This window comes from Nicotiana tabacum, chromosome 5 (assembly GCF_000715075.1).
Source record: "Nicotiana tabacum cultivar K326 chromosome 5, ASM71507v2, whole genome shotgun sequence".
Classification (NCBI taxonomy): Eukaryota; Viridiplantae; Streptophyta; class Magnoliopsida; order Solanales; family Solanaceae; genus Nicotiana; species Nicotiana tabacum.
Window position 1 is genome coordinate 75,541,832 of NC_134084.1, and position 10,690 is coordinate 75,552,521.

Here is a 10,690-nt window from a genome sequence, read left to right on the forward strand (position 1 = left end):
ACCTGTGCCCATTGGACACTACTGGCTCGATTGGTCCAATGACATCCATGCCCCACGCAACAAAAGGCCATGGTGCAGACATTGTGTGCAATTCAGATGGTAGAGAATGAATCAAATCTCCGTGCACTTGGCACTGATGACACTTGCGCACGAAACTGATACAATCTTGCTCCATAGTGAGCCAATAATAACCTGCTCGGAGAATCTTCTTTGCCAGCATGTACCCACTCATATGCGGTCCACAGACTCCAGAATGTACTTCGGTCATGATACTGTGGCCTGTCTATCATCTATGCATCTCAACAATCCAAAATTCGGTGTCCTTTTGTACAAAACCCCTCTGCTGAAGAAAAATCTGCTTGCCAAACGCTGAATTGTTCTCTTTTGATCACCTGTGGCTTGTACCGAATATACCCTCATCCTGATATATTCCTTGATATTGTGAAACCAAGGCTCACCATCAAGTTCTTATTCTACCACATTATAGTAAGCATGCTGATCGTGGACCTGAATATGCAACGGGTCAACATAAGCCTTATCCGGATGATGTAACATTGATGCCAAGGTAGCCAAAGCATCAGCAACTTTGTTATGGATCCTTGGAATATGCCTGAACTCTACTGATCGAAATCGTTGACAAAGATCATGCAAACATTGCCAATACGGTGTGATTTTTAAATCCCGTGTTTCCCATTCCCCTTGAATCTGGTGCACCAGATGGTCCGAGTATCCCAAGACCAAGACTTCCTGGACACCCATGTCTCCAGCCAACCTCAAACCCAAAATGCATGTCTCGTACTCAGCCATGTTGTTAGTGCACTAGAAACGAAGTTGAGCCGCAACAGGGTAGTGATGCCCTGTTTTAGAAATAAGTACAATACCTATCCCGACGCCTTTCATGTTAGCAGCTCCATCAAAGAAAAGTTTCCAACCTGGCTCTCCAACTGGTTCCAACTCATCAATATGCATTACCTCTTCATCAGGGAAGTAAGTCTTCAAAGGCTCATATTCTTCATCCATTGGGTTCTCAGCCAAATGATCGGCTAATGCCTTGTCTTTCATCGCAGTCCTAGTCACATAGACGATATCAAATTCTATGAGCAAGATCTGCCACTTTGTGAGTCTCCCTGTATGCATAGGCTTCTTAAAGATATACTTTAACGGATCCAAACAAGAGATGAGGTAAGTAGTGTAAGATGACAAATAATGCTTCAACTTCTGTGCTACCCAAGTTAGGGCACAATATGTCCTCTCAAGGTGAGTGTACTTAACCTCATAAGATGTGAACTTCTTGCTGAGATAATAGATGGCATGCTCCTTCCTGCCGGTGATGTCATGCTAACCCAACACACAACCAAATGAACTTTCCAGGACCGTCAAATTTAGAATCAAAGGTCTCCCCGGTTCTGGTGGCACCAACACAGGTGGGTTTGACAAGTACCCCTTTATATTATCAAATGCTTCTTAACACTCATCTGTCCATTTGACGGCAGCATCCTTCTTCAACAGTTTGAAGATAGGCTCACAAGTTGTCGTAAGTTGAGCAATGAACCTGCCGATGTAATTCAACCTCCCTAATAAACTCATCACCTCAGTTTTGTTCCTTGGGGGTGGCAACTCTTGGATAGCTTTGATATTTGATGGGTCTAATTCAATACCTCAACGGCTGAATATGAATCCCAACAATTTTCCAGATGGCACACCGAATGCGCATTTTGCAGGATTGAGCTTAAGATTGTACCTGCGAAGCCTTTGGAAGAATTTTCTCAAAGCTATGACATGATCAGACTACTTTCTAGACTTTATGATTACATCATCTACATAAACCTCGATCTCCTTGTGTATCATGTCGTGGAATATGGTTGTCATTACCCTCATGTAAGTTTCCCTAGCATTTTTCAAACCGAAAGGCATGACCCTATAGCAGTATGTTCCCCATGGTGTGATGAATGCCGTCTTCTCAGCATCTTCCTCATCCATTAAGATCTGATGATAGCTCGCATAACAGTCCACAAAAGACCCAAGCTCATGTTTGGCGCAATTGTCAATCAGAATGTGGATATTTGGCAGTGGGAAGTTGTCCTTGGGACTCGCCTTGTTGAGATCACGATAATCAACACACACCCTAGTCTTGCCATCCTTCTTTGGCACATGTACTACGTTAGCTAACCAAGTGGGATACCGAGTGACCTGAATGACCTTTACATCGAACTTCTTGGTGACCTCTTCTTTGATCTTCACACTCATATCAGTTTTAAATTTCCTCAGTTTCTGCTTGACAGGAGGGAATGCCGGGCAATTTGTGAACCACCAAGTCAGTGCTTAGACTCGGCATGTCGTCATATGACCATGCAAAAATATCTTTGTACTCAAACAATGCTTTAATTATCTCCTTTCTGAGTTGAGGTTCAAGATAGACACTTATCTTAGTTTCTCTGATATTATCTGGGTCCCCTAAATTGATTGCTTCTGTATCACTTAGGTTATACTTGGGTTTTTCTTCAAAATGGCTTAATTCTTTACTAATCTCTTCAAGGGCCTCATCCTCGTCATATTCCGATTCATCATCATACTCTATTTCTTGAATTACTATTTTAGAATTAGATTGGCTTTTAAGACTAGGCCGGAGATTCCTCATGCATGTCATGCCATTAAAACCAGCATAAAAAGAACTATACAAGGAAGAAAAGAAAAACAAAAATAAAACTATCATGAGGGAAGAAAAGGGAAATTGCATTTCATTAAAGATAACAAGGTTTATACATCCAAACGGACAGAACATAGAATCTGAATTACAATCCTGGAATAATCCAGATAAACTGAAAGAAAGTCAAAGCAAACTACCAAAACTCCCTCTGAGTAAGAAGAGGAGTAGCTTCCCAATTGTTAATCTTTGCACTAGGCCCAACAAATTGCACATACGCCTTGCTAGAACCCTCTCCAACTTCCAACATGTTCACATAGGCGAATAACCTCTCGAATTTTTCAATTAAATCTCCATACACATCAAACACTAAATTGGGAACCGTCGTCACCGGGCGCTTTCTAGTACCAGACCTGACAAATGATCTAGAAAGATGCGGGACGGGCTTTGGAAGGGCCCATGCCCTCTATTTCATTTTTCTGGCTCTTCTCACGTCTGCGACTGTGGGCTTGAATCCCAAACCAAATGTATCCAAGTTTTTAGGAAGAGAAACCGGCTGTACGATGCCTTGTAGAGATGCAACCAAACCTTTACCAGGTACAAAACCAGTCTTCAACATTTTAAAAGCCACCATGACTGATGCGGAAGTTATCTTTGGAACTGGAATGCCCTTCCCCTCGGGAATTTTCTCAATTGACACTGTATAGACCCATGGCCCCTTGTCGTCTTCAACTTCAATGAATGGTACAATGGAATTAGTGTGAGCACACAGATTATCCTCACCATGCACCACAATTTCCTGTCTGTCCCATTCAAATTTAACCATCTGGTGCAGGGTGGATGGGACCGCTTTGGCAGCATGGATCCAAGGTCGACCTAACAACAGATTGTAAGAAATAGCCACATCAAGCACCTGGAACTCCATGGTAAATTCAACTAGCCCTATTGTAAGCTCAAGCACTATGTCACCGACTGAATCTTTCCCCTCCACCGTCGAAATCCCCGAACGTAGATACTGTTCTTGTGAATTCTCTCATCCTCCACTTTCAACTTGTTTAAGGTGGAGAGAGGGAAAATGTGGCGTTGGAACCATTGTCGATCAACACTCTAGTAACCACGACATATTCGTAATTTACCATAAGATAAAGGGCCCTATTATGCTCAGTGCCCTCTACGGGCAACTCATCATCATAAAAAGTGACTCGGTTTACCTTAAATATCTTGTTAGATATCTTTTCCAAGTGGTTTACTAAGATTTTGTCAGGAACGTGGGCCTCACTCAGGATTTTCATCAAAGCCCGATGGTGCTCATTTGAATGGATCAATAATGACAATAGTGAAATCTGAGCCGGTGTCTTCTTCAACTGCTCCACAATGGAATAGTCCTGCACTTTCATCTTTCTTAAGAGTTCCTCTGCTTCTTCCTCGGTCATAGCTTTCTTCACTAGCACCGGGTTATCTTTGGAGATCTTAGCTTTTCTCAGCTCTTCGGGGGCAAAGCATCTCCCCGATCGAGTTAAACCATGGGTCTCACAAACTTCTTCTTTAACCTCTTTCCCCTTGTAAGTCACTGTCACTCGTTCATAATTCCACGGGACTGCCTTGCTATTGACTATCGGTAATTGAGTTACCGGCTTGATAATGACAGTGTCTGTGCGGGCAGCCTCCACAATTACAACAGGCTTGTTCTCCACTCCTGGCACAAACACTTTTGCTCTTTCTTGTTTTACTGCCACATCACTTGGGGTCCTCTTCTTGACTACTGCAGATGGTTCACTGCTTGCCCCGCTCAACCTAATTACTGATTTATCACTTGTTGGCTTTTCAACCGGCCTGACTTCACTGGACCGAATCATCATGACGGTCTGTGAAGGCTTCTTGGGATCCCCTCCCCTATGCACTATATCGATCATATTTATCTCAGGATGGGCCAGAAACGGATTCTAGTTGAAATTGTGCGCCTCCGGAGCTTGGACCTCAATCCGATTAGTATCAATGAGCTCTTGAATAGCTGTTTTCAATTGCCAGCACTTCTCTGTGTCGTGCCTCGGACCAGAACAATATTCGCAACTCAAAGAGTGATCAAGATTCCTCAGGGGAGGGTTTGGCAGTTTTGGCTTGATCGGACTCAGCATACCCAATTGTCTCAACCTATGGAACAAACTGGTATAGGATTCTCCCAATGGAGTAAAGGTTTTCTTCTTTTGCAACCTCTCATTCTTAAATGCTTGGTCGGGCAGGAAACCTGATCCATGAGAGTTTTGGTAGGCTCTTGGGGATGGATAGGCATTTTATGGAGCTGGGTATGTATTTTGTGGGACTGGTGCATGCTGTTGTGCGTGGGCCGGAGGTTGGCTGTATGTTTGGGCATGATGGACAGAAAAATGGGGGCCTAGTGGTGGGTAGTAGTGTTGGGGTGGATTATACGGGGTATGGGGGTAGGTTTGGTGGTGGAGACGAGGCTGATGATAGTGGTAAGGTGAACCTCTGGGTCCGAACCAAGCTCCTGAATCAATCGTTGCTACATCCTCTTTCTTCTTCTTTCCAATTACTCCCCCAGTTCCGCTTTGAATGGCCTGGGTGGTTGCCTTAATAGCCGAATAACTCATGATTTTGTTTGTCTTGAGCCCTTCTTCTACCATACCGCCCATCTTTACCACTTCATTGAAGGACTTACCTATAGCTGATACCAGATGACCGTAATACGTAGGTTCTAAGGCCTGCAGAAAATAATCCACCATTTCACTTTCTTTCATTGGAGGGTCAACCTTTGCTGCCTGTTCTCTCCACCTAAAACAATACTCCCTGAAACTCTCATTGTGCTTTTTCTCAAGTTTCGTCAAAGACAGACGATCCGGAATAATCTCGAGATTGTACTGGAAGTGGCAAGCAAATACTTGAGCTAGATCATCTCATATGTACCATCTTCCGTGATCCTGCCGAGTGTACCACTCCAGCGACGAACCACTCAGACTTTGACTGAAATATTCCATTAGCAACTCATCTTTCCTACCATCTCCCCTCATTTTGCTATAGAAACCTCTCAAATACGCCATTGGATCACCGTGCCCATCATACAAATCAAACTTGGGCATCTTAAACCCTACCGGCAATTGCACATCTGGAAATAGACATAGATCTTTGTAAGCCACACTTACTTGACCTCCCAACCCCCGTATTTCTCTGAATGACTGTTCCAGGCTTTTACCTTTCCTGAACATCTCCTCCTGTTCGACATTTTTAGATGGTTTTTCGGTTTCTGTAGGGAGGTCAAAATGAGGGGAGTGGGAATAGGGTTCTAGAACCTTAAAAGTGGGCTCTGGGGGGTAATACTAGTTGTCGTGAGTCTGGAATAGACGCTCACTAGAGGATCGGTGTAATGCAGTAGGTGGGGGTGCCACAAAAACAAGAGTGACTGGTGGAGGAGGGTACGAGACTTATTTGGGTGGTGGAGCTTGTGATGTATGGGAAGTGGTGCCGTGACATATTTGGTAGAGGGGAAAGGCCGGAGATGAGTTCACAGTGGGAGGTTCCTGGGGCTGAGCCAATGGATGGATAAAAGTAGGGTTGGCGGGGTAAACTGGTGGTGGGTGCCCTTTTGCCCACGCTTGGTATATTTCATCCATCTACTGCTTCAGCTTATACAACTCATCTTTCAGATTGACCTCTGATTCTTCCACCTCTTTTGACAGATCGACAATACTTGCCTCAAGTTCCTGGTTGGCCATGTTCAGCTTGTTTTTAGACCGGGTGTTGTAGGAGTGAGTTGCCAGAATGCCAATCAAACTAACCACCTGCCTGAACTGTATTTTCATCAATAACAAACTTGTTAGCGATTAGGGCTTTAAAAGATAAGCAACCGCACATTTGAGGAGTGAATGCACCTAAGTAGTTAACCGTTTCTATTATGCATTTGATCGGCTGCTTGCGTCATCCCGACTTTTCCTTATTTTTATTTGCAACTTCACTTTTTCTCTCTTTTTCATTCTTGCCGCTTTATTTTTATTCTCTCATTTCTCTCTCTTATTTTGCCATTGTCTCTTTCTCACGGTTCCTTATTGTCTCTCTCTTTTCTTTTCTTTTTCCCTCTTATTTTTCCTCTCTTCTTCTTTTCCTTTCTTTTCATTTGGTTACGGTCGAATCCTATGGAGATTGCCTACGTATCATGACCCCGCATGAATCAGACCAAGCGTAGTTCTTGGAGATAAGTTCAAAAAATAAATAACAAAACATTTTTGGGATTTTCAAATTTTTTCCATAAAATAAAATAGTTTTGATTACAACCACTTATTCTACAAAATTATAAAATTAACAGACTCGAAAAGGGAAATTAACAAACTCTGACTCAAAACAAGACCAACAGACTCTGACAAAAAGGTGAAAACAATAGACTCGAAAACCAACTAACAGACTCCAATAAAAGAAACTACAGACTCGCAAACAGACTAACAGACTCCAATGAAAATCATGAATACATTAATGCCTCAAATGCTCTTGGGGCCTGCAGGACATCATTCGGTCTCGCCACGGGCCTATATGCAAGATCCTTTGAACCCTCTCCAAATCACTCATTATCTATTGGACAAATGTCATCACTGTCGCAAAGAAAGTGGTGCGAGTCATATCCTCACATGCTTGGCATTTTACAACAATGTAGTTGGCAATGGCTTTGACCCGCTCTCGGATTCTACCATTTTCCTGAAGCAGACACCCGACCTGTTGATTCCGGGCTTCTACCACCTGAGTGTCATGGAGATGTTGATTTTGCAACTATTGCATTTCTTCCTCCATCCGAGCCATCAAATCATAATAGTGTTTCCTATCAGCTTTAAAGTCCTTGGCCTGCTTGGCTACCTCATTCTCGAGGGTAATCATTTTTCTCTTCAGGCTGGTGATTGCCCCTTCATACTTTCTTTTCATTTGTCGTACAATGCCTGCCCTTTTGCATTTTCCGCCAATTGAGCCCGGACTTTCGCCAGACTGGACTCAGACTTTTCTAGGTCATCTTGACACTCAAGGGCTTTCTTTTTCAGACTGCTTATAAGCCTTTCATCCGCTCGGCTTCTTTCCGGGTTTCTAACAGCTATTTTCATCTTCCGAATTTGAGCTTTGAGGGCTTCATTTTCCTGAGTTAGTATTTTCTTCTCTCCCTCATCTACGGCGGCTTGCAAACCATTTTGAAAATGAAGGTCCATGACTTTCCTTTCCAACTTGCCTATGGTAACCCTATACTCGTTTTTTTTGGTCAACCAGTCCCATTGCACCTGTGCTCTATCGGTGAACTGTTGGACATGGGGTCTCTTTGCGGGCCTTTCGGGCTTATGATGAACTCGAGATCTTTTACCATACCAAGCAGTGTAACTAGGCTCCACCTCGCCTCTGGATAGATCTCGTACTTGAGTTCTAGGCTCTAAGAATCTGCACTGATGCCAAATCTGGCGCACTTTTTCTTCTGGAAAAACGGCTTTTGGTTCCAACTCAATAACCTGTCGACTCAAATCCTCATCATGCATGATGGTCTGGTATCGTCCTAACTGACGTAGAACTCGGTGCAGAGCATAAGGCTGGATAATCGAAGACCCATCAACAGCAGAAAGCATACCTCAGCCGACATATAAATTACTTCACTGACAGAGAGCCACCCGAATGTCCATTCGATCTTATTTGCAGTCAAAGATCTCAAACGAGCATGCCATGCTTCCGTACCATCCGGGAACTCATAACACTCTACTTGCTTTTCATGTTTTTCACTGCACTCTAGCCAGTCATACCACAATTCAAGTATCCGGGACGGTGGCAAAGGTGTTCCTCCATCCATAATTGTAACAACATATTGCACCCTTCAAAGAACTTTCCCCCTTCTTGACAAAGGGTCAGAGCTCGGTAAATTTCTGCCAAAATCATCGGCACTATGGTCCTATTTTCCTTTTTCTTCATAAAGTCGGTTATCCCCACGATTCCTAACTCTATGTTCCCGTCTTTTCTGGTAAATCAAAGTACCCAGAAACGCCATTATAAAAGCTAATCCTCTCCGAGCTTCCCACTTGTCTTGGTTTCCCGCGTGAGTAAGACCGATATCTGGTGTCTCGAAGCCATGGGGATTCCCGTAGCGTTGGTACAAAAAGTAGAAGGTACAGAATCCTTTGGCCAAATTTCCGTCTCGGATGTCCCGACTGATGCTTAACAAGTCCAAAAATTTGTGTGGGGTTGCTGTTCTCGGTGCTACCGGGTATTGATTTCTAAGATTCCCCTCGAAACTGGCATAGCCTGCTATCTCTTCTAGTGTAGGAGTTAACTCGAAATCAGCAAAGTGGAATACATTATGTGCTGGGTCCCAAAATGGTATCAAGGCCTCAATTATGTCCTTTCTCGGCTTAACCTTCAAGAGCCCGACAAGACCACTCAATGCTTTTGTCATAACTTTTCTGCTATTGTCCCCCAAATCATGCCACCACATATGTAGCTCCAACGGGATCTCTTCACGGACTGAGAAGAGTTCATTTTGAATTGTGCTAATCTTACACATTTATTAAGGTGATTTTAATTAAAAGAAAACTATGACTCATTTTGACTTAAGAAAAATGACCATTTTTTCAAAATTTTCACAAAAATATCCGGCTTTACCAATACGGCCTTTCAGCACTCTGAAAACGAAGATTTTAAGGCTGTGTTCGCTAACCGGCAAAAACATTAAAAAATGACCAAAGGTGGCTATTCTTGCAAAAAAGGCCTTCCGGCGCCCTTTTGGGGACATTCGGCTATTTTAGATAAGAATGACATCACCTTACTTATTTGCAATAAAATTAAATTTTTTGTTCTTTTCGGCTAATTTTGCAAAGGGGAAGTTGGACCCGATGGTGGTTGCCTACGTATCTCACACCCTGTGAGAATCAAATTGGCGTAGTTTGGGCAAATAAAATAAAACTAACTATTTTTCAAAGCAAAACTTTTTTTTTTCAATTTTCTCAAAAAATTCGGTAGAGTTTCAGTACCATTTGGACATTGGTTTTTCCAAAACAGGTGATTTAACTCACTTAACCCTCATATTGCTATTCTCTTTTTTCCAACTTTCTCCCATTATTCAAAAGCCGGTCAGCATGCAAATCCAAATCAAATAATTGCACAAGTAGCAAGTAAGATGCATCAGGATGGTCTTTTAATTTTTGGTACACCTGTCCTAGACAGACCCAGCCCCTGTGTTGAGTCTCCAAAGTCAAATGCACGTGATGCAAGCAAACGTTCCTACTAGGGATCCGGCATGAGGTCTTGTTATACTAGATTTAAAACCTGGGTTTATTGTTCTAGACCTGGCTTACCCGAGGCAGACAACTCGAGCCGAGGGGGGGAAGCGTACTGGGAATACAGAAGCTTCACCGGCTTTGCAACTTGTCTGAACCTCGTTCTAAATTTGGAATATGACTCTAATCGAAGAGAAGTCACACGAAGTGCACACTTCTCCATGATTTAAAAGACTCAGAGAGAGGAAAGGTTTCGTAGCAGTTTATATACAGTTCACAGAATATCAAAGCGGTAAAAGCAACAATTAGCCCATTAGGCCCAAACATGTAACAAAATTAGATAATGGATAAAGCCAACTATAACAATTCGTCTAATCTCGAATTCTTGAACCCTGAACCAGAGATTCTGGGTTCGATCCCCAGCAGAGTCGCCAGAGCTGTCACACCTCCTTTTTACCTACACCCTCGGAAGGGAGTATAAATGAGAGTTTTTTCCAATTTAAAGTGACAATAGAAACAAGATTGTTTTATTAAAAATTCAAAGTTGCCACTTGGTATAATTTATGGTGTCCCAAGTCACCGGTTCAAATACCGAATCGAGGAAAAGATTGACTCTGTATTACAGTCCGCGAACCAGAAATCCGGGTAAGGAATTCTGTTAACCCGGGAGAAGGTGTTAAGCATTCCCGAGTTTCGTGGTTCTATCATGGTCGCTCAACTGTTATTATTGGCCTAATTATCTTATTTTAAAATATTTTTGAACCTATGTGCATTTTAGCTTAAAACCACTTTGATTCATTTTTAAGAA